Source organism: Notamacropus eugenii, chromosome 2, assembly GCF_028372415.1.
Source record: "Notamacropus eugenii isolate mMacEug1 chromosome 2, mMacEug1.pri_v2, whole genome shotgun sequence".
NCBI lineage: Eukaryota > Metazoa > Chordata > Mammalia > Diprotodontia > Macropodidae > Notamacropus > Notamacropus eugenii.
In genome coordinates, this window is record NC_092873.1 from 174,022,126 (window position 1) to 174,048,577 (window position 26,452).

The window sequence follows — 26,452 nt, forward strand, 5'->3', positions numbered from 1 at the left end:
TTTGGTTCTCCTTTAGCAGGGAGCTGATCTGCTTTTCATGCTTCTCTTTCATCCCTCTCATTTCTCTTCCCAGTTTTTCCTCCACCTCTCTAACTTGATTTTCAAAATTCTTTTTGAGCTCTTCCATGGCCTGAGCCCATTGGGTGGGCTGGGGCACAGAATCCTTGATTTCTGTGTCTTTGCCTGATGGTAAGCATTGTTCTTCCTCATCAGAAAGGAAGGGAGGAAGTGTCTTTTCTCCGAGAAAGTACCCTTCAATAGTTTTATTTCTTTTCCCTTTTCTGGGCATTCTCCCCAGCCAGTGGCTTGACCTCTGAATATTCTCCTCACATCCACCTCACCTCCTGGTCCTCCCAGCCAGCGTTTGGGGACTGGGATTTAAATGCTGCTTCCTGCCTTAGGGCTTTTGGCAGGGGCAGAGCTGCTATTCAGTGTGAGAATTAAGTTCAGATGGTCAGGTCTGGGCAGGGCCGCCTCTCAGGCACCGTTCCTTCGGGGGGTTTATGCACAGACCTTCCACAATGGATCCAGGCTCCCACCAGCTTGGGGAGCCCCTGTCTGCTGCTGCCTCTCAGCTTCTATCACCCGGGGGGCCGGAGCCATGGGGACACCCCGCTCCCCTCTCGACCCACCAAAGAGACTCTCTCACCGACGCTCGTCACCTGTGGGTGGGGGGGCTTGTGCCGCCGCTGGAGATCCCGTCTCTGAAGCCTGCTCGGATCTGTACTTCTCGGAGCCCCGGCTGCCGCAGGTCTGGACTGGGCTCCCCGTCTGCAGCGCGACGCACCTTTTGCTAGAGGTTTGCAGGTCCCTCTGTGGGTGGAGGGACCCGCGTGGCCACTGGAGATCCCGTCTCCGTAGCCCGCTTGGATCTTTTCCTCACGGTGTCGGTGTCGCGGCCGCTGCAGGGCTGCACTCAGCTCCCAGTCCCGGAGCCCAGTCCACAGCGCGAAGGACCCCCCGCGAGAGGTTTGCAGGTCTCTCCGGAACAGAAATCTCCCTCGCTCCAATATTCCATGGCCTCTGGGTGCAGAATTCGCCATGAGTTACTCCCCTCTAGCCGTTCTGTGGGTTGTGGGTTCGGAGCTATGTGTATGTGCGTCTTTCTACTCCGCCATCTTGGCTCCACCCCTATAAATGTTTAAAAGTGTCACAAAAATGGTAATCTAAGGACAGGGAAAGGATAGGGATGAATTAGCCCTCCAAAGCTGTTTTCTATAAACTGGGCTCTAATAAGAGTTACAGGGGCTTCCATATCACCTCTGATCTCTTTCTAGGTGCATCTCTGGAAAGCACCAAAAATGCAAACAGTAAATCTGTCCACCAAGGCAATATTGGCTCTTGCTGGGATGCTCTGACTGTTATTTAGACAAAATGGTCATTGGATGTTTAGCTCTTGGGTTAGAGGAAGCAAGTTCTTGAGCAAGAACCCCCTGCTCTTTGTGGGACCTAGACTCCCATGACAATGCTTCTATGCCTGGATGGATTCTCCTTTTATGTGTGTAATTCTTTACTATTGGTAGATCCTGCCAATTCGTACTATGTGATATGGTTTGGGATGTACCTTATGTTGGAACCAAACTGCTACCTGAGCAACCATCTTCAGCTGTCATGGAACATGAGCACCCATGGCAGCATTGCATTACAGGGATAGATTCCCTTTTGACTTGGTCGGTTTTGTTTTTGTTTTTTATTGGTGGGTAATCCTGTCCATTTATACTCAGCTGGCATGTACTGTTTAGGTTGTAATTCATGATGGGTGCTGCTTAGGATATAAAAGTGATTTAGTATCCATAACAAGTAGGAGACTCTTCCAGGGTTAATGCATGTCATTTGGATTGGTTCTGTGAGAACCTTGTTCTTCAGAGAGCATTTTCCAGATCTATGCTGTCTAGGAATAAGTTCAGAACACATTTGGAGTATTGTTTTCAATTCTGGGGTCCCCTCCGCCTGCACTCACCATTTATAAAGAAAGACATTGATAAACTGGACAGCATCCAGAGAAAGGCAATCAGAATGATAAAGAGGCTTGAGTCCATGCTATATGAGTATTTGTTGAAGAAGCTAGGCATGTTTAGTTTGGAGAACAAGAGTCAAGGGAAATATGAAAACTTTGTTCAAGTAGTTCATCAGTTGTCATGTGGGAGAGGGATGACACTCAGGTTTGGTTTTAGCTGGCTGAACTAGCAGCAATTGTAGAAGTGCAAAAAAGCTAATTTAGCCTTGATGTGTGGGACAAAAATACACTCAGATATCCCAAAGTGAAAGAGACAGCCTCAAGTAGTCATGGGTGTCCCCTCATTGGTGTCCTCCATCAATGTCTGGATTACCAATTATATAATCAATCATCAAGCTTTATTAAGCACCAAAGGACTAGGAGTTGTGTTAAGCCCTGGGGGTACAAAGAAAAAAAAAGTAAAAGAAAAGAAATAATCTCTGCCGTCAAAATGATTATAGTCTATCATGAAAGATAATATGTATATGTAAGTGAATATAGATTAAATACAAAAGAGTTATTTGTGAAGTAAGTGAATGCACTTGGAAAAGGCTTCCTGGACAAGGTAAAGGAGAGCTGAGGAGGGAGTGCCTTCCAACAATGGAGGATGATTTGTTGGGTCTTTTGTAGAGGGAACTTTTTTTTCAGTTACAAATTAGAATAGAGGGCCACTAAAGTTTCTTCTACTTCTGAAATTCTGTGATTACTCTAAAAAGTGAGATGTCAGATTTCTGACACTGTGTGATTGATTTTGCCATGTGTTAATGTGTTCTATGAGAAGGAGGTGCTTATATATTGCAAAGAAAATGGGAATTAAAGTTAAATTGCTATATTCAAAATCTTTGTGATTGAAGGTCAGTGTGGCATAATGGATAAAGGGCTAGTGTTGGTGTCATGGGAACCTGGGTTCAATCTTTTGTGAACATCCTCAATTTGTACTTTGTTAGTGTCCCAGACAATTGTCTAGCACTTAAATCTTGAAAATGTGATATAAAGCAGTGTATTGTAAAGAGAAAAAAAATTAAGCATGATATAATGAAAATATGGTACAACAGAAAGAATACTGTAGTCAGAATACTCTGTAGTCAGAAGACCTGGGTTCAATTCTGCCTTTGAAACTTACTAGCTATATAATCTTAGGCAAATCACTTAACTTCCTTGGACTTTATTTTCCTCACTTGTAAAATGAGGCAACTGGACTAAGATGGTTTCTAATGTCTGTTCCAATTTTAAATATATAATTTTATTATCTTAAATCAAAGAAGATTTGCTAGTCTGCATCAATAATTGGAGTTTTTGTACTGTGACTCCTTACACTGTTAAAGTTATGAGTCTGGACTCTCTGCTCCCAGTAAATAAACTTGTTTAGGATTTAGAGTTGAGAGAATTGCTAAGTTTGAGGGGATATTTTTCCTGAACAAAGATGCAATTGTTTACTATCATACCTCGTAGATGCCGTACTTATCCTTAGCATGTTTTCACAAACCAACATTACTGAACTTTTCCTCCTCTGACCCTTCAATTCAATTCAACAAGCAATATGTGCCAGCTATTTTGATATGTGATGATAATGTAGAGACAAAATGAAATTGTCTGTGCTCTCCAGGAACTTATATTACCCATTACAGTTAATCTCTCATCTGGTAATGCTTATGGTCTATGTAATCTTTTCTTGGACAAGCAGGTCCATGTTGGTCATACAGTCAGGGAAACCTGGGTTCAAATTTGACCTTTGATATTTACTAGTTATGTGAGTATAGACATGTCAAGTCTGTAGTGTCATGGTGTTCTGGTAACTCTTTCATCAGGGCTATACTTTATTGAAAAGTTGCTGATCTCTATGGGTGGAGTTAGTTTTCATACCTGGAATACCTCTACTGAATAAATCACAGATCTAGACCAAAAACTAAAACATGCTGTATGAAAACTGACAAGTAATTAAAATATTTTGAGCTTCAGTTTCCTCATCAGTAAAATGAAGTTAATAATAGTGATAGTATTTGTTTTGTAGGGTGGTTATCAGGTTTATATGTAATAGGACAGGGAATGGTAATTGCCTCAAGCATTGAGAGTTTAAGTGCCTAGTTCAAAATCACACAGCCAAAATTTTTCAGAATTCCAAACTGGATTCAAGTCTTCTTGATTCCTGAGCCTGCTGTCCATTTTTAATGGATTCCAGTGTGATATTGGGCTTCATTAAAAGAACCATATCTTCTGGGAAATAGGAGAACATAGTCCTGCTGTTCACTGCCCTCGTCAGATCATATCATATGTTCCTTTTGGGACACCACATTTTAGGAAGACTATTGATAAGCTACAGGAGAAATGGAAGGCTAAGTTCAGGGCAACATAAGTAGACTAGTTTGGTGGAGATATTGAGTTTGCAAGCCTGGAAAAGTAGAACAAGGGCAGATTATGAAGGATATTAAATGTAGGGCTTCAGGAAAATTTCTTGAGCAGGTTAGTGGTGCAGTCAAATCTGCGCTTTGGGAAGATTACTTTGACAACCGTGTGGAGGTTGAATTGGAGAGGAAAGACACCACAAGATTGGAGTCCAATAAAGAGCTTGTTATAATAGTCTAGGGCAGAGGTGATGCAAGTCTAAAATGAGGTAATGGCTATGTGAGTACAGAGAAGGATACTTGTTGGAGACATTGTGAAGGGAGAGAGAAATTAATAAGATTTGGCAAATGATTGGTTGTGGAGGATGAGGGAAAGTGAGGATTCAAAAATGACTCCTAAGTTGCAAAGGTGGATAGCCACAGGTTAGTGACCCTCTTGATAGAAATATAGAAGTTTGGAGGAGAGATGTGTTTAGAAGTAAAGATAATTTGTTCCATTTTGAATGTGTGGAGTTCTAAATGTTTATGAGACATCCAGATAAAGATGTCAGCTGATGATGCAGGACTACAAAGGAGACTGAGGAAGGATGAGAACTAGGAGAGAACAGTATCGCAAAGATAAAAGGAACAAAGAACATTTAGGAGGATGGGATAGATAGTAGTGGCAAACACTGCAGAGAGGATAAGAAGTAAGTTCAAAGTAATATAGGAAATTACAGGGCTAGGATAAGCACCTCTGCCTCAAAGTCCAATGCTTTTTTCATTTTAAGGTTTAAGTAAAGAGTTGGTCAGACTATTCTGAAATTTCTAAGGACTATTTGTGAGGTAATTGTGTGTAGGCTTCATTCGAGTGTCATATGGATGACCTCTGAGATTACTTCTAAATTCTGTACCTCTGTGACTAAACACTCTGGGTCATAGATTTAGAACTGGAAGGGATCTTAGTGGTCTTCTAGTCCAACGTCCTCATTTTATAGATGAAGAAACTAAGCAGAAAGGTTAGGTGACTTGCCCAAAATGATACAGCTGATAAATGTCTTTGTGTCAGTTGCCAATCCATCTGGGGAAGGTCTAGAGGACCTTAAAAGGCTATAATTCAGGGATGTATAATTAACAACATTCATCATTGAAGATAGAGTCTTCTTATTTTTTAAACCAAACTTCAAGAGGCATTGGCTTCTTTTTGTTATTTTGTTTTGTAGTTGTTAATTCCTTAGTGCTCCTCTCACTGACTTTGCTCAGCAGGGTTTAACATGATGCCAAAAGCATTTCCATTTGTAACTCTAATCATCTGTGACGAATCTGGCTCACTTCCTTTAACAAGGGAAGTCTCCGTTGAAGTTTTGTTTATGAATAATGAGTCTTACTAATCTCTGTTTGGCAATGGCTTGGCATTCAAATTACATCTAGACTTTCAAGCTAGTGTTTAGGGAGAGCAACAATGACCAAATGGGCTATTTCTGTCAGGATAACAAAACAAAAAGCTTACTTATGTTATCAGTATGACTTAATTTTTATTAAGTGAGGTTTGTAGGAGGCTAGCCATGACAAAAAAAAAAAAAAAAAAGAGAACTCTCTCTGCTAGTGACCTTGGACAAACAAAATGGCAATTATTATTTTGTCATGCATCCATTGGGTAGGGGCAGCATTGGGGAGTGCCTCTAGAGAGTGCTTATATTAGAAATGAGGTAGAATGCCAACCATCTGCCCCAACTCATCCCATTTTAGGGTTTACATCAGCAAATCAATAAGTATTTTTCTTGTGATAAATGCTCTCAGAGATAACAAATACAAGTGAGAGGTACTTGAAGGAGAAACAAATAAGTGGCACCATCCTTATGCTTATTCTAAGTAAGAGATACAAATAAGTAAGGGACTACAGAAGCTCAGGGAGATTAAGTGCTTGATAATCTAATTAGAGACATAGAAATAAAGAGATGGAAAGGCAGCATGATATGGTAGAAAGGCTTTTTGGCTTAGAATCCAAGGAATACTTTCAATATAGCCTGGACCACTTACTAGTCATGTGGCAGTGAGTATGTCATTTAAATTCTCTGAACTTCAGTTTGTTGTTGTTCACTTGTTTCAGTTGTGTCCTACTCTTTGTGACCTCATTTAGGATTTTCTTGGCAAAGATACTACAGTGGTTTGTCTTTCTCCAGTTCATTTTAAAGATGAGGAACTGAGGCAAGTAGGGTCAAGGTACTTATTCAGTGTCACAGAGCTAGTAAGTATCTGAGGCCAAATTTAAACTGAGTCTTCCAAACTCCAAGCCCAGCACTCTATCCACTGCACCAACTAACTGCCTGAACTTCAACTTCCTCATCTGTAAAATCTATATAATGATAATGTTTCTACTGCCTGTTTCACAGGGTTGTTGTAAGAAAAATACTTTGTAAATTGAAAAGCACTATATAAATGTGATCCTTTACTAGCTCTGCCACTTACTAGCCTTATTGTATGGATGAATTGCTTAATATTTTAGTTAGGGCCCAATTTCCTAATCTATGAAATGAGAATAATAGTCAGCTATTTTATGATAGTTGCATCCTCATCTTTTTGATGGCATTCAGAAACAAATAGTCCTAGGACAAGTTAGTATCCTACTATTTTTTATATTAAAGTTCTATAGAGTATTGCATAAATAGATAAAATATTTTGGTAGATAAATAAAAGTATTAGAAGGTAAACTTATCTCCATGTAACCTCAAATATTCTTAGTATAATTCGAGTAGTAGGCAACATGGTAGAAATGATGTATAAATTCATCCTATGTGAGTTTGATTTCTTGCTGGGTTTCATATTTCAAGGACTTTTAGAAAAGTTTAGCATGGAGGTTATAAGTATATATTGTGACAAAATCAGTTGAAAAGTTCTTGAGTTTTTATGGATCAGTGTTTGGGTGATTATTGGCAACAGTTTGATCTTTAATCATGGTACAATTCTAGTATAGTTTGCTAGTAAAATTTTCAAGAATATTTTGAGTACTGCATTTGTCTCATGGGGAGTTTTCATCTGTCTATGGAAGGTGGTAAGCTTCTGATGTGTGATTCTAGTTACCAAGATCTATATCTTGCTAGGTATTTAATAGTGGTTTTTTTTTTCTGCAGTTTTCAGTGAAATGTTATATAGTTTCTGCCTTTTCCTTGAATAATTTTCATTGATCACTAAGCCTGGGCTCCTTCTGGATAAACTTTTTGTAAATTGTTGTGATATCACCTTGTCCTTTATCACCATCAAAAACCCTTTTGATTCCGTAAAGAAATCTGCTTGACTCTGTCGCTGCTTCAACACTTGTTTTATTGATTGAGTGAAAGATGCCTTTTGATTTCACTCTTGGATCTTTCTAAAATTTTGTTGTTGTTATTGTCATTATTACTGAGGTCACAGACTGCATTTTACCTCTTTTTGTATTCCCAGTGTTTAGCACAGTGATTGGGACATAGCAAGTGCTTAATAAATCCTTATTGATTATCCATTGGTTATCAGCTCTCTATTATCAACAGATCAGTCTGCTGCCCATGTTTTATTTTGAAGACTTTCCTGGATTAATCCAAGTTGGAGCAATGAGCCAAAGGAGAAAGAAAATAACTCCTTTGGGGGTCAGTTCCAGGAGATTATCTGTTACATATAAACAATGTATCATTGGAGGTCCCTAGATTACTTTTTAAGAGGAAACTGAGGCATAAAAGGTGAAATGACTTGCCTATGGTCATCTATCTGATTAAAAGCAAATCCAAGGAGTTGAACCCAGGTCTTTGGATTCAAACTGAAGACCTTTCCATTGTACCAATCTACTCCTCATAGTAAAAAATCTAAATAATCCTTTCTTTCCATTTTTTTCACATTCTTCTCAAAACAAAATATAGGACAAAGTGCAGAAAATTCACCTTGTGTACCTAATGGTCTCTAAACAAGGGATAAAAAATATTTAGAAAGCCTTCCGTTGCCTCCCCCTAAGAAATTTAGTCTCCTATTGCATCCTGGGCCATCTTTAGTCACCCTAATGAATATCTGATGACTGGACCCAGATGGCTCAGGAGGAGAAAGTGAGGTTGGTGACCTGCACAGCCCTCCCTCACTCAAAACAAAGTCAAGTGCAAGGCATGTCATCATTTCTCTGATGTCATGGTCTTCTTCAAAAATGAAGGATGAACATAGACAGTCAACTTTACCAATATATTAAAAAAACCAGTCATATAATACAACAATCAACTTTACTAATATATTTAAAAAAATAGTCATATAATACCCACACAATGTAGATCTTTAATAAGTGTTATTGTTCCCCTAAATTAACACCAGCCTCATCCATATGTGTGTCATCCTTTGTCTACCACTTCTCTCTATCCTTTTCTGTTTCTTGGTAAATCATACCACTTGGCTTCTGGTGAATCTGCCATTAGTAAGCATGCTCAGACTTTCTCCCTTTCCTACTTCTTCGGCCCACCCCCTTGCATATTGCAGGGGAACCCAAACAAAAATTAAGTACAAAAGGGAATCAAAGTACCATATGTTGAATTTATTTTAGGCTCTACATAATCCAAAATAAATATAAAGTATTCCTAGATACTGAGTCTGTGGTTCAGAGTGTGCATCTCTAATTTTCTCTTTGTGTGCAAAAGAGCAGGAGCAGAAACCTGATTGTACCATGGTTTCATAGCTCAATAAATTACACTTAGGGTGCAGGAGATTTACAGTGCCTTAATCAATGAATAATTGTTCCTTTCTGATCTCAGTAGAATCCTATAAAAAGGGGTTACACATGCTTCCTTGTTCCTCTTGAGGATGCAAACAAAACTATAAAATTATTAGTCACAATTTAATTGCCTTTTGTAACTACACTGAAGGAATACATGAAGTATATTTCTGCCTCTGTTGTAATATGGAAAGGAACAGAACATGCCTCCTGCTTTAATGTTACCAGATTGTAATGTAAAAGGGGGAGGTAGAGGGATAAACATTTATATAGCTCCTACTATGTGCCAAGCACTGTGATACGTGCTTTTAACAAATATCTAGTGAAACCTAGAAACCTATGTTTTGAAATGATTCTATTGTCTATTTTCCCCAATTGACATGGAAGGGAGTATACTCAGAGAGGGTAGATGTGTTTCTTTTGTGTGTGTGTGTGTGTGTGTATGTGTGTGTGTTTGTGTGTGTGTATGCTTATCTGTGGCATTAGTTTTCTACTCATTTTTGCTTGTTGTAGAATTCAAATGAATAAACTTAAGATTTAAAGACATCCCTAAGATTTAAAATAAAAGTACCCACTTTTCTAGTATAACCCATCTTGGTAAAGGGAGGGGTGGTATTATCAAGTCCATGTGGGAACAAAAAATGGGCATAGAGAGGTTTCCCTTTTGTAGCAAGCAGATATCATTCACTGGACTGGTTAAGGAGAGCCGTATGAAGAGTTCATCGGAGTGCACTCCCCTTTAGAATATCTGCAGTATGGTTTTCTGAATAAAGTGAGAGGCAGTATTGTGGAAAGAGCACTGGGTTTAACAAGCATTAGGGCTCATACTTGTCATCCCTACTGCCGGTGGACACTGAAGCCAGTGGATTGCTTGAGTTCAGAAGTTCTGGATGGCTGTAGGGTTAAAGCCAATTGGATACCTGCACTGTTTGGCACTGATATGGTAAGACCCCTGGGGGTGGAAAGCCTATAGGTCACCTGAGAATGGCCGAAACAGGCTAGGTAAGAGAAATGGAGCAGTTTAAAGTTTTCTTACCAATCAGGTGTAGGTATTGGAGCTGGAAGTGGCTGCTACCTCTCCCAACCCGGGTGAGACAGGGAGACCCAGTTTTAAAAAAATCAAACAAATAAAGAAACCACTATGCTGATTAACCTCACAGGATGGGTGTAAAGATCCAGTGGCCAGCTACTGGAAAAATTCTGGGGCTGATCTTTTTTATCTCTTTTTTTCTTTCCTCCCTTAGACCAACAGTTAATCCTTGGCCATTTATTAAGCCTCTACTCTGGAACTGCCAACATAAAAATGAAACAGTTCATGTTCTCAAAGAGCTTACATTCTATTGTGGGAGACAATATGCATATATACAAGTATAGCACATAATAATTATAAGGTAATTTTTTTTATTGGGACACAGTGGATAGAGTGCCAGGCCTGGAGTCAGGAAGACTGATCTTCCTGAGTTCAAATCTGGTCTCAAATACTTACTAGCTGTGTGACTGTGGGCAAGTCACTTAACCCTGTTTACCTCAGCTTCCTATCTGTAAAAAGGGCTGGAGAAGGAAATGACAAACCATTCCAGTATCTCTGCCAAGAAAACCCCAAATGGGGTCTTGAAAAGTCAGACATGACTGAAAAATGACTGAACAACAGTTTTTTTCTTTTGTAGGTGGGAAGTAGGGGAGGCATCAGTAGTTTTTCAGAATTGGGCAAGGCTTAATGTAAAAGGTAATTTTTGAACTGAGCTTTGAAGGAAACTAAGGATTCTATGAGATATAGGTATGAAAGAGTCCATTCCATGCATGAGGGTCAGCCTATAAGCCATGTTTAAAGATATTATTAGCATAATATGTAGAATTAATTTAAGAGTATGCATCCATATTGACTGATGTCATGACTTAAAATAACTACCTTTTTGATGTACTCTGGCTTCCAGGGAACTAGGGAACTTGACTCTCATAAGCTTGGATAACTATGAACACAGCATGACAGAGGGAGAATATAACTAGATGGTTCAATAGACAGAGTACTGGGCCATAAGTCAGGATGACCTGAGTTTAAATCTGGCCTCAGACACTTACTAGCTGTGTGATCCTGGCTGCTTAACTTCTGTTTACCCTAATCCACTAGAAAAGCAAATGGCAATCCCCTCCAGTATCTTTACCAAGAAAACCCTACAGACAATATGGTCCATGGGGTTACAAAGAGTAGGACACAACTGAACGACTGAATTAGCTCAGAAGCAGTGCTGTGAGGAAGTAGATGCTCAATACAGGTAGAGTGATTGATTTTGTTTTCCCTGTTTCTGGAAACAAACAAAAAAACTGAAAAAAAAAAGCCTGTAGGTCATAGTATCAAAGATCTAAATGCAGAAGAAATATAGAAACCCTCAAGTTTAATGCCCCATTTTACAGATGAGGACCCTGAAATCCAGGGAGATTATTTGCCCAAAGTCCCATCAATAATAAATAGGGGAGGTAGAAATTGAACTCCGGCCCTCCCACTCCAGAGACGCTCTTTTCATTGTACCATGCTGCCTCTTCTATTCTCTATAGTTTCTGCACACTTCAGCTTGCCCACATTGGAAACTCTCCTTATGTTACCACTGAAATTTCCTTTCCATTCCTCTACTTCTAGCTATGGGGGGGATGGTCAGCGATCACTTCTGTTACATTGAGTAGGGGTCACTACCTTGGGAAAAGACAGAGAAGGGACCACTTGGCAGTGGGGTAGTACATTTGGGGGAGTGGGATTTAAAATGAGATTTTTTTATTTGGCTGATTTAAAGCTCTCGTTCCGAACTTGGCAATTATATGAGGTTTGAATAAAAGCTTCATAAAAAGTCAACACCTTGTCAGAATCGTTTGTCCCACTTGAAATGAAAACTGAGGCTAACACAAACAAATTACAGAAGAGTTAGAGTTTCTGATATAGAAAACCCAGTTTCAGGGTACGATGCTATCTTTGATGAAATCTTGAAACAGAACAAAGCTGTACTTAATAGACTTGATTCTCCTGACAATAGAGTCGGAGGTTTTAAAAAAAAATCTCAGCATTGCTCGTGTGCCTGAATAGACAGAGGCTGGAGATGGTAATTTTTTGTCAAATGGCTTCTAGATATCCTTGGAGTGTACACCCCTGTGGAATCTGGCTCATCTCAATTCTGCCAGGAGGCTATCAGAAATGATTTTAACTCCTTAAATTCCTGGGTCTATATACTTAATATGTGAGTATACAAGGCTAATGAAGAAAATTCTTCTGTTGGCAAGGGTCTTCTGAAAACTGCTTTCTAATGGCTTTTGTGTTGGAATGAGCCCAGACTATAGCTCCAGGCTAATGAAGAGAAGGGAATGCTTTGTTATGATTATAAAACAACTCTATCATATCTGTCTCCCTTCTGTAGCCGTATGTGCTGTCACACGGAAGGCATAGGCTTCAGATGAACATGATTCTGTGTAAGATCCAGGGAGGTTTTTTTTTCAAATGAAAAAGTACAGATTATTTTCTGGAAGAATGATCTCATAACATAAATATATTATACTCATTTACATATTTAACAACTAGATTTCGGTGTTCCAGTATTTTTAACCATATAGCATCTTCTGTACTTTCATTGATCTGTGATCTTAGAGATGTGGGTATTTCAGTCAATGGTGAAGGTCACACTCTACCCATGCCTACATGTTCTATGTGAATCTTGACCATGTATCCCAGAGGTTCACCACAGGGGATACACTCAATGTGTTCACAGCCTTCCATAATATCTTTTGACATTACAAAGATAACAACACAACACATGGGCTGTCCAATAATTTTATGTCATTTACACGATGTAACTATCTCATCTTTTTTGCTCATTTCTTTGATGGCATTTTTCCCGTACTTCACCTTTTTAATTTCTGGTTTTGTCATATTTTGGGACTTGTAAACATCTTATCAACTGGAGAATGAGAATTTTTTTTAAAAAAAGGTCGAGTTTTTGGTTTGTCTGTTTTTGTCAAGGAATGGCTTAGGATCACTGAAAGAGCTGTCAAGTTTTCCGCATTCGGATCATCCTGTTATCCTCCCTTCTTTTCCCATTAAATTCTGGAACTAGTTAATTGTCCAGCTATGAATATGTGTGTGACACAGACATACACATGTATGCACATATTTGTGTGTGTGTGTGTGTGTGTGTGTGCGTGCTGATAAACAAAATCAATTGACTACCGAAAGCACTGTATGTCATAGGGTGAATAGGGTGTCTTTCATCCACTTTGTTTTTCATTATTAATGTCTAGACCAATCTCTTAGATGCCTCTCAAAAGGCCCTAAATTAACTTAGGATTTAATACAATCAATACAATGTTATCTTTCAACAGAAGCATCTAGGGTAGTACATTGTTGATAGGGAATCACTCTTCCATTTGGACATAGAAATAACTCGAAGGACAAATTAATGGAAAAAATTCACAATTGGTACAGGTAGACTTCAGTTTATTACTGACTGTTACTTAATAGCAAGAAATACCAGACAAGTCATAAAAAGAAGAATTATGTGATCAGATAACCAGAAAACTCAAGTGGTTCCCTATGATCACAAAAGTAGGTAGTACAGTTATAGCATGATTGAGAGATTACAGAAAGAGAGACCAAACTACTGAAAGAATCAGAGCAAAACCTATATAGGCACACCTCAGAGATATTGTGAGTTCAGTTCCAGACCACCACAATAAAGCAATTATTACAATAAAGAGATCCATGTGACTTTTTTGGTTTCCAAGTGCATATAAAAGTTGTGTTTACTCTCTACTATAACTTAAGGGTACAATAGTGTTATGTCTGAAAAACATACATTCCTTAATTTAAAAATACTTTATTGCTTTAAAAAAAATGCTATCACCTGAGCCTTCAGCGAGTAGTAATCTTTTTTGCTAGTGGAGGATATTGCCTTGATGTTGATGGCTGCTGACTGATCAGGGTGGTGGTTGCTAAAGGTTGGGGTGGCTGTGGCAATTTCTTAAAATAAGACAACAGTGAAGTTTGTCATATTGATTGACTCTTTCTTTTACAAAGGATTTCTGTATAGCATGTGATGCTTTTTTTTTTATAGCATTTTACCCACTATAGAACTTCTTTCAAAATTGGAGTCAATTCTCTGTTGCTATTTTATCAATTAACTTTATGTAATATTCTTTAATATTGTTGTATCTCAGGGAATAGGGAGGCCAGAATAGAGGGAGAGAGATGGGAATGATTAGTTGGTGGAGCAGTCAGAACACACATTTACTGATTAATCTGTAGTCTTTTTGTGGGCATGGTTTGTGGTGCCCCCAAACTGTTACAATAATAACTTTAAAGATCACTGATCACAGATCACTATAAAAGATATAATAATAAAAATAAAAGTTTGAAATGCTGTGAGAAATGCCAAAATGTGACACAGAGACATGATGTGAGCACATGCTGTTGGAAAAATGGCACTAGCAGACTTGTGCAAGGCAAGGTTGCTGCAAACCTTGAATTTGTAAAAGAAAAATATAATATCTGAAATTCAATAAAATAATGTATGCCTGTAATGCCAGTTCGTAGTCTTTAAGAAACATTAACATAATAAAATGAATAAGATCAGAAATCATGAGAAGGTTGTGATCTGCACTGGTGGTGTGGAGAGATTAACCATGCTCATAAGATTTCTAACACAACAGAATACATATATTCTACCCCTTACCCATGATTTTAAGTAGGAACGGCACATCTCCCAAGGACAGATCAGCTTTTGTCAGCAACCTCCGAAGTCAGTCGTACTGCTGGCTACATCTTCATTGTAGGACTTTTGATATTTAGTGTTGAATTCTGGAAATGTTTATTCATTTATATTATCCAGAGAGTTGCTATTTCTGGGAGTGAGAGATGCGAAGGGAGTAAGTAAAATTTCTACTTGTCAAGGATCTTGCAATAATGAGAAATAATTTTCAAAGCAGTTAGTAATCAGAGACACTATTTTGTCAATTCTCTTCTCAGCTCTAGCTCTTTATTGCCTGTCTTCTGATAGCACCAATGGTTCCATTTCTGTCATTGTAGCACCATTTTACCTTTCACACAGTTGGTGCTTAATAAATGATTTTTAAATTCAATTTCAAGCACCAAATTATATAGAAAGTAAGTGATGATAGAATATCAAGAAAAAAGAGGGAATTTGAAGACTAAAAGTTAGTCACTGAATTTGGCAATTAGGAGATCATCAATGATTTCTGACGGTTTTTTCAGCAGAAACCATCTTGTGTTAAGAAAAGCAGAGGTAGTGCTGTAGTGTAGCAGATAAGCATAGACTATTCTTCCATTAAATATGTCATTGAAATTGAGCCTACGAGTGCGTACCTGTAGATCCTGATGTTGGAAAGACTGGGACTGGCAGGTTGCTTGAGTTTGGGGAGTTCTGAAGGGTTACAGCTGATTTAGTATCCCCACTAAAATTTTGGCACCAAGATGATTGGTTCCAGTAGGAGAGAGCTAACATGCTGCCTAATAAAGAGTGAACTGGCCCAGGTTGGAAAAATGCAGATTAAAATTTCAAAGCCAATCAGTATTGGTATCAAGTGCATGAGTAGCTGATGTACTTTCAGTGGAGTTGGGAGATCCTATCTCCAAAATTAAAAAAAAAAATTATGACACTAGGGAAAAAAGAAGGAATCAGAGATTTTACATTCTACTAGTAAAAAAGACAACTATGCATAGTGGATAGAGTACTATACTTAGAATCAAGAAGACTTAAGTTAAAATCCCAGCTCAGATATGTACTAGTTGTCTGACCCTTGTCGAGTCAGTTAGCCTCTCTACCTCAGTTTCCTCAGTTATGAAATGTTTATAATAACGGCACCTACCTCTAAGGATTGTTGCAGTATAGCTGCCTAAATGGATATAGGCAACCAAGTCCCCACATACCTACTAGATCAAAATCCTAAAAACTTCTTTTGTTTTCTAAAAACTTCTTAATCAAATAATTATCAAGAAATCTAATGAGAAACTCAAGTGATCTTTTCCATGCTAGAACTCAGTTTTAAAATTCCAAAGCCCATAAGCATTGGCAAAGGAAAAATGCATTAGCAAAAGCAAAATGTACCAGCAAAGCCAGTATAGACAAATAAGCCAGAAGCTTCCCATTGTGACCAAAGATACATGTAACCTACCAGACTGTGTTCCTGATTCCACAAGTATGATAAGCTCTTCTGAGAAAACCTCATGGTATCAGAGACCCAATTTGGAAGGAAGTGTCAGGAAGTAGCAATATCAAATCTAGAAGTGGCAGCACTCAGAATGGGACACCTAGGCCCAGGGTCATAAAGTCCCCATCAGAATGGGAACTTTAGCCAATTACTTGTTAGATATCTTCACCTGGATTTACTGACTCTTCTTCAAGGTCATGGCCACTAATTGCCGGTGACTCCCAAGGATCTGCCATGGGCCATCTTTTCTCCTCCCTATATACTATTTGTTTGGTAATCTCATCAGCTCTCACCAATTGAACTGTCATTTCTCTGAAAATGATTGTCAGATCTACTTATCTAGCTTTAACAACTCTGCTATCTTTTAGCCTCTTAGCATGAATTGCATCTTGAATAGCTTGAAATGGATATTCCATAGACATCTTAAACTCAACATGTCTAAAAGTTATTATCTTTCTCTCCACACTCTTCCCTTTTCTAACTTCCCTGTTACTGTTACTGTTCCACCATCCTCCCAGTTGCCCATGATCACAACCTAGATGTAATCCTAAGCTCTTTACTTTTTTCTCTTTCCTCCACAACCTATCCAGTTTGTTGCCAAGTCCTGTCAATTCTACCACTGCAATATTTGTCCCATCTGCCCCCTTCTCTACCCTGACACTGCTACTACCCTGGTATAAGCCTTCAGCCCCTCATGCCTGGATGCTTACAGTAGCCTTCTTGTTGATCTCTTTCCCTAATCTCTTCCTGCTACAATCTGTCTTCTACTCAGTTGCTGAGTTATTTTCCTAAGCACAGGTCTGACCATGTCACCTCAATGACCATCTTTGCTGAAAGTCCCTATGTGTATTACCTTACAACATTCCTGAGAGGTAGCTATCATTATTATCTGGTGTTGCTCTATTACCTCCAGGATCAAATATAAAGTTCTTTGGATGTGAAAGACCTTCACACCTTTGTCTCTTCCTATAAACCCCCACCCCCAAATTCTAATAATCCATTTTCTATCTTCTACATTCTAGTGACATGGGTCTTCTGACGATTCTTCTCACAAGACGCTCTAGTTTCTGACACCTCATTTTAACTGATAGTCCTCTATGCCTGAAATTCTCTCCCTCCTTACCTTCACTTTCCATATTCCTCAGTTTCCCTCAATACTTAACTCAAATTCCATATTGTAAAAGAACCCTTCCTCCAACCCCCACTTTAGTGCCTTTCCGCTGAGATTACTTTTCAGTTTACATTGTATATATCCTATAAATACATAGTTGTTTACATATTACCTCCTCCCTTAAAATGTGAGCTCTTTGAGGGCAGGGATTGTGCTTTTTTGCCATTCTTTGAATCCTTGATGTCTAGCACAATGCCTGGAATATATTAAATATTTAACAAAAGCTTATTGATAATGATGATGACAACAGTGATGATGATGGATTTAACATGGATATCACTAACCTAACATTTCCAAAAAGAAATTTCTCCTCTCCCTTAAACCTACACAAATCTCAAATTTCCTATTTTTTTAAGGACATCACCATCTTTCCAGTCTCCCCTGTCCTTAACCTTAGAATCATCCTCGATGTTTCCTTTCCTTCATTTCTAATCAGTTGATAAGTCTTGTTGTTTCCATCTCCATGACATTTGACCCATCTTTCCCCTTTTCTTCCCCCACACAACCACAACCCCATCACCTCTTACCTGGATTATTGTAACAATCTTCTTATTGGTGCGTCTCACTTTATAATCTCCTTCTTTAGTGTATCCTTTATACACATATGCCAAATTAATATTCTTAAAATATTCTTAAAATTCAGGTCAAGCCATGTAAGTTCCTTACCATATTGCCTCTAGGATAAAAATCAAACAAACAAACATTTCAACCTTGTGTTTAAATTCTTTTACTATCTGGCTTCCACTTACCTTTACAGACTTCTCTAATATTAATCATCTTCACAAACTATGAGTCAGCCAGTAATGTCCTACTAACTCTTTTCCAAAGTCAACATTTCATTTCTTGGCTCCCTACCTTTTTACAGTCTCTATACTATCTAGAATTTCTGACTTCCTTCAGTGTTCAGGTTAGGGACCACCTCCTGCGTGAAGCCTTTCTTGATTTTTCAGTTAATATTCTTTACTTGTTCAAATGATATTTGATTTATTTTTCTGTATACTTCTTGCATCCCCCAGGAGATAAACTCCTTGAGGGTAGGAACTGTCTGGTTTTATCTTTATTTCCCCAATATATACCACAGTGCCTTGCACATAGTAAGCATTTAATAAATATTATATGAGATTGAAATTGGAAATCATAGCAATGATACATGTAAAGTCACTTTTTTGTGTCTTTCTTGAGGCCAGATTGGCGCATGAGAACAACTGAGATATTCTGTTGGGCTCTTGCTAATTTCTTCTCTATATAGATTAGGAGATTTTTACGTTATTATTTTTACTGAAAAGTTAATTCAACCAACATTTATTTAATGACTAATATGTTCAAGATATTATGATAATAACTTTGGATACATACAAAGATGACAACCAATAGGCCTTCTTTCTTGAATAAGCTTGCAGCTAAAGAGAGGATAATATGATATTTCCAAAAATAAGTATAATACAAGGTAGAAAATGATGAAGCACATAAGAAATTCAGACAGTGTGCTCCAAGAAAATCTGAGGAAAGAAAAATCCATTTCAACTTGAGTTAAGTAACCAGACGTTACTTCATGGAAGAAGTATCACAAGAAGAAAAAAAAACCCACAACAAAACAAAGATTTGAATATTCAGAGCTATGGAAAGAGCTCATTTATGACTTGATGAGGGGTAGGAAGTTACCCTGCATGCAGGGGAAGTAGGGTGGGATAGAGTGGGAGAGGATAAGATGTGATAAAGAAAGAACCATCAATCCAGTATAGTTGGAGTATAATTCCAAGAATATATTGGAATATATTCAAAGAATATATATCCCTATATTAGGGAAGAGAAGGGAATCAAAGAAGGGATAGGACTGTTTACTATGGAAGGAACAATGATAAAATATAACAGAATGTAGAATTATTTGATTCTTGTTTTGCTTCTGTTTTCTGTGCTAAGTGAAGGAATAGAAAGTACTGAATAAAATGGTTGAAAGGGAGTTAAAACCTTATATAATTGAGCCAATAAAACCATACCTAGTTGTCCTTGATCAGTATAAATCACCAGTACCAGAAAAGCTACATCCCTGGGTATTGAAAGAACTAGTGGATTTTATTGATGAGACACATGAACCACTGAAAGACCATGGAGAAGAAGTGCCAGTTTTCAAAAAGAGGTAATAGAGTGGAGTCTACAAACTATAGGACAATGAGCTTGACTTTGATTTCTAGCCAATGTCTAGGATATGTGAGTAAATGAATGGTTAGAGAACATCCAAAAAAGGAAGTGGTGATCAAGAATAGGCTATAATAAAATAATAATGATGACGATGATATAGCATTTATATAATACTTTAGGATTTGAAAGGTTCTTGTTGCCCAATTTTATTTTCATAGCAATCTTGAAAAGGAGGAGCTATTATTATTTCCATATTATAGAAGAGAGAACTAAGGCAAACAGTGTTTAAGTGACTTAAGCAATTAAGGCAGAGTTTTAAATGACCTAGGCCATCAGCTTGTGAAGTCATATTTGAACTCAAGTCTTCTGGATTCCAGGTCTATTACTCTATCCTTATGGTACCTGGTTAGTAGTAAGACTGAGAGAAAGTAGAAATAGCAGATAAATAGAGTTGATGAGAAAAAGAGTTCAGATAAGGCCATGAGATCTACAGCAAAGAGAACCTATGATGTTGATTGTTTATTTTGTTTATAATTAGAGTAATTGCATTGACTAGACCTCAAAAAATCTAATTCACATTTTGCCCTAGACAATTGTGAATGAGACTTTTACTCCAAGTCAATATACCTGGAGGAGAATCTATTGAATAGAACCCAACTCAAATATGAAAATATTCTTGTGTATCTGAAGTCTCACTGATGCGGCTGTTTTCTTCATTGATGCACATTGCATCCCACTTGTGTCTGCCCAAATTGTCTATTGGACATCTTAAGCTGGATGCCATGCAGATATTTTAATCTTGACATGCCCCAAATAGATATCCTCTTTCTCTCAAAACTCTGAACTCTTCCTAACAGCCCTTCAAAAGAAGTAAAGCACTAAGATTAAAGACAATTGAGAAAAGATTTTTGCACAAGGTAGAACTATAGCTGAGGCATTAAAGAAGCCAGCACAGCTAGGAGACAGGGAAAGGGAAGGGAATAAGCATTTTTATAGCACTGTGCTAAGTGTTTTGCAAATAGTATCTCATTTGATCAACACAGCAACCTTTCAAAGTAGGTGCCATTCTTATCTCCGTTTTACAGCTGAGAAAACTGAAACAAACAGGGTTAAGTGATTTATCCAGGGTCACACAACTAGTAAGTGTAGAAGGTCTGATTTGAATTCAGGTCTTTCTGACTCCAGGTCCAGTACTCTATCCACTTTAACACCTAGTTGCCCAAGTGGAAATGAAGAGGGAAAGTGAATTTGGGGTAGCTAGTCAAAATGATCAGTCAGAAGATAGAGTATCATGTTTGAAGAACTGTAAGATTTCCAGTGATCACAGAATAGACGGAGAAGAATAAGGTATAAGCAGACTGGAAAGGTAGGAAGGGGGTAGGGAGTAGGTTATAAAGGGTTTTGAAAGCCAAACAGGGAATTTTATATTGGATCCTTGAGATAATAGGGAGTCTGTGGAGTTTAATAAATATGAGGTGATATGATCAGACCTGCCTTCTAGGAAGAGTAGTTTGAAAGTTGAATGGAGAATTTTACTGAATTAGGAAGAGACTTTAGTCAGGGAAACCAAAGAGCAGGATGTTGAAATAGTCCAGATGTGAGATAATGAGTGCCTATGCCAGAGTAATATCAGTTTCAGAAGAGAGAAATGGGCATATACAAGACATGTTATGAAGGTAGAAACAAGAAAAATTGACAACTAGTTGTATATGAAGAATGAAAGTGAAGAGTCAAGGATGACACCTAGGTTGTGAGCCTGGGTAACTGGGAAGATCATGGTACTCTCAATGGTAATAAGATACCACATTTGATGCTTGCATCATCGATGGTCGGAATCCAATATCTGGAGGCTAATACTCTGCCTCAGAAATCATTGTTATTCTCAGCATCCATAACATGAGAGAACTTCAAGAAAATATTGTACAACCATGTGTAGAGGGTAGTGAAGGAATTATTTTGACCCATGTGTAGATGGGACAAATGACCTCTGAAGTCCTTTCCAATCCTGCTAAGTCTCTAAGTTTGTGGAATGATCTAGATGTATGAATTTAATATATTGTTTTATCTTCCTCTTTTTAAATGAGTTCTGAAAACCAAAGCAAAACTTCAAAAACTAAACCTAAAACAAGCCAATAAAAACTCTCTAGACCAGAGGTTCCCAAACTTATTTGGCCTACTGCTCCCTGTTAAAAAAAATTACTCAGCACTCCCCTGGAAATCTACTTTCTTTAACCTTTTCATAGTTTTTTGGAAATTTATGTCATTTTCAAAAATATACATCTTTTAAATGATACATCTTAAATTTAGTTATTTTTTGTAAATTTGTGGTTTTTTTCTGCATTGAAATTTTGATGACGCAATTTTCCATTATGTAATGGTATAATATCTTATTGTAAACAAGTCATTACACACACATATTCCTGACAATGCATATTGGACTTCTTGACAATGGGCAACAGGCTTGCTGGCTAACACTTGCTTGTTCAGACCTGTCAGCAGACTTGGCCACTGATTGGTTATAATTTGTATTTTGTGTGTTTATCTGGAAAATAATGTAATCATTACCACTTTAATTCTGTAACACAATAGATGAAACATGTGCAAATGTTTTTTTCTTTTGTTCTTTCCTTATGCTTCCACCTGCCCCTTATTTTTATTCAATGCCTCCCAATTGCACCCAAGGCTACTACCACCCACCCTGGATCATTCTAGCACCAAATCACCAGGGGTTAGTTAGTATGATCCACTTTGGGAACCTCTGCTTAGACTTTGTGGCCACTTGAAAAAACAATTAATCAAATTTCAAGACCCCTTCTGTTATTTAAAATAGATGCCCCTGATTCCACAGAGGTATCAACTCCAACTGGTGAAGAGATGATGCTTTAGTGTAGTTATAAAAAAGCTCACTCATTGTTGCTTCTCTTCTACAGTCCTGTGTCCTGCTATTGTGAAGATTTGAGTATCCGGGACACTGAATTAGATGCAAAGGGCTTAAGTTGGCAAAAAAATAAAGAACAGTCTTTTTTTTTTCCTTAGAGAAATCTCATTTGTATTTCTAGATCAGAGTTGTTAACATCGAAGCAGCATGTGTTTAAAGGAGTCTGTAAGTCCATATACTCACAGAGCATTATCATTCTGAATATGATTTAACACCAACAAACTGAAGCATAACAGTAAAAGAATTAAACAAATATATTTTCTTTAGAATGAGAAAAATATTTCTGATATGTATGCATCAAAATTTTTCAAAGGTATATAACAATAATAATAATTTATGCTTTATCTCACTTAAGGTGTACAAAACACTTGACTTGATGCTGCTGAGATATTTTTAAAATGAAAATTCATTTAAAAATGCAATACTCTGTTACAATTATTAGCTTGTTTTAAGCCTAGAGGCATTATAATGCCCCTCTAAGGTTTAAAGAATTCTTCCCTCTTTGGCTTTCAGGGATTTATCTTAGATGAAAAATTTTGAATTCAATCACAATCATTCTGAGCCCCAGTTGGGAAAAATCTTAACATTTAGGCAAAGGTTAGATTTCTACCTAACTTTATATTTATATCTGTAGTTATTTCTGGCCTCTCTGTATTTGAAACAGGTTTACTTTACTGGAAATGTTTGAGTTATGAACAGCACACTCTCTTATAAAATCTATAGATAGGCTGCAGGAAGAGATATTGGGAAATAGCTAGCCTTTTCTTGAGGCTTCTGTTCTGCAATGCCTGCAGAGCTAATGACTTTCTTCCATAGCTCTCTTCTCTGCCTTACTTCACTTCTACCTTCACTCCTTAAGGTTGTACTGGAAAGTCATGATTGTTTCAAACCTTACAATGAATGTAGTTCTAAATATTCTGATGACCCCTGGGACATGGCCAAGTTTGGACCTTTTCCAAACATGATTCATATGCAATATCACTGCGTTTAGAAGGACTTTCCCCATAGTATATAAGGTCTATAAGATTGGGCATCTTATCACTTATTTTAAGTGATATGGGACTCAGTAAACCAACCCCTTCCTCTCAAGCCCTTAAGAAACATATAGTAGTTTTTGGTCATCATGTATTTCTTGGTTAATGCATATTAATAGTATACATTATCTGCATAAAGGGGAATGTGAATATTTTTTAAAGTAGAAAAAGAATCAATAAATGTAGAGTGGAAGGGACAAAGGGTGGCATTTAGTCCAACACCTTCATTTTACAAATGGAAGCTAAGACTAAGCTTTGAAGTGGCATAGCCAGTATTCAGTTCAAGATTTGAGTTTAGTTTCAGTATTCTTTCTTCTTTCCATACCTTTATGCATTGGAATTCTTCTCTTCTACAAGGTTCTAGCCTTAGCTCTTTTCATATTCTGGTTGATGTTACGAGTGGTCATTTCTCAGGAAATACTATTGCTTAAGAGGGAAGTGTGGTATGGTAGAAAGAAAACCAGCCTTTGGGTCAGCAAGGCCACACACATGCGCACACACACAGAAAAAAAAGTGAAGAAAGATGTTTTAATGTGAGCTCAGAATTTATCAGTTCTCTGAATGGAAGTGGAGAACATTTTTCATCCTGAGTCCTTTAGAATTGTCTTGGTTCATTGTCTTGATTAGAGAAGTTAATCCTTTCACAGTTGAAAATTGTTACAATATTGCTATTACTGTTTACAATGTTCTCCTGCTTCTACTCACTTTGCACGATTTCTTTTAATTCTTCCCAGGTTTTTTTGAAATCATCCTGTTCATTATTTTTTAAAGCACAGTAATATTCCATCACAATCATATATCACAATTTATTCAGCCATTCCCCCAGTTGAGGGGCATTCCCTCGATTTCTAATTCTTTGCCACCACAAACAGAACTTCTCTAGAAAATTTTGTAAAAATAGATACTTCCCCCTTTTCTTTGATTTCTTTATATATTTCTTGCAGTGGTATTGTTGGATCAAAGGGTATGTAGAGTTTTATAGTCCTTTGGGCATAGTTCCAATTTTTCTTCAGAATTGTTGGACCAATTTACAATTCCACCAACAGCGTATTAGTGTCACAATTTTTCAACATCCCCTCCAGCATTTGTCATTTTCCTTTTCTGTCATCTTAGCCAATCTGAAAGGTGTGAGTAGTACCTCAGAGTTGTTTTAATTTGCATTTCTCTAATCAACAGTGATTTAGAGCATTTTTTCATGTGACTATAGTTAGCTTCTTTGTCTGAAAACTGCCTATTCATATCCTTTGACTATTTACCATTTGGTGCAAAATTTGATTCCTTCCTCTGATAAAGCATAAGTGTATGAGTGTGGGCAAATCCCTTAATTTTTCAATAACTAAGGGAATGTTCTAAGACCACAAATTACAGATTAGTTGACTCAGTGGAAGGAATTTCCACACTGGGAGTTCCAAAATGTGCTGAAGTCAAAAGTTTGGCTAAAAATAAAATAGGACTAGATTTTGGTGAGCAGGTTAATTTTTAACTTAATTTTTTTTATTTGTCCATAGTTTGGCTTTAAATATTAATCTATAGATTCTTACCTAGTTCATATTGTTCCAAGTTTCCTGGTAAGAAGTAATAAGTAGCATACCTTAAATTAGAATCCAGAATATGTAATTCAAAACTTAATTCCTTCCCCATCCCCACTCCCAATTCATTTTGTCATATTTAGCTTCTGGATTCCTTCTCTTCTTTTCCTTTACTCTTCTTGCACCCAGGTTTTGTCCCCCCACTTCCTGAATATAATACAACGATTTGATAAAATAATTTGAGATAGTTGCATTTTGTAAGAATGTTGTTTAATTACAATAATGCTTATCATCAAAGTGTCTGTAAAATTAAAATGTGTGTGTTTTTTAAAATTTTTATTGTGGCCCTTGGCTGGAGATAGGTACATCAATAGATAAATGCTTACTATGTACCAGGCACTGCAGATTTTTTTGGGGGTGGGGCAGATATACTCTTTTTAAAAAATATTTATCACTTTCTTCCTACATTAATCCAAAAATTTTCTTAATATGTTGTTTTTTAGCTAGGTCTGATGGTAAGCTCTCAAAGTTTGGACTATTTTTTGACTTTTGGTGAAATATACTCTTTACAAATGAGTTTGTCCTCTTAACTAGCATGATCCTCAGTTTCCAGGGTAAGATTAAGGTTCTAGAGGACCTTAGAGGCCATCTAGATGAACCTATTCATATTGCAGATGGCAAAACTGAGGCAAGACAGGTTAAGTGACTTACCCCTGTTATAAAGGTAAAAAGTGTGAGAGGCAAGATTTGAATTCAACTCTTCTGATTCCAAACCCATAATCCTCTCCACTGAACTTCTCTTCTGTTTCTCCTTGGGAAGGAGATTGTATTTATTGCCAAAGGCATTTTCTGTAACCTTTCAGCCTCCTCAGCATGGCAACTGTCTTGCAGCAGTTACATTTTTCTAAGAAATGGCAGTAATCAGAGTCAACATATTGTCTTTTGTTCTTATAAAATATGTTGAAATTAAGAGTTTATTTTGAAAGGTAGGATTGGAGCCACTGAATTACCAAGCCCTCTCACTTTTTTAATACTTGCTCTATTTTTTTGTTTTCTCTTACCAGGTTGTTGACAGATAACATAGTAAAAATAAAGGTTCAGGTGAACTAATTTGAATTTAGGGGTGGTGGCAGTATAGGGAGATGATCAGTTCTTAAATATTTCTTATAATTTTTGATTTTCTAAAATTGAAATGGACATCTGAATATTTAAATGGCTGTGAAAACCACAAAATCAAGGTGAACTCTTTCTTGATTTTACAAAATTCAAACCTAGGGAATTATTATTATGCAATTCTTTTTTTGAGGGAGTGGAGGGGCAAGGTGAGGAAATCTGGGTTAACTTACTTACCCAGGGTCACACAGCTAGTACATGTCAAGTGCCTGAGGCTGGATTTGAACT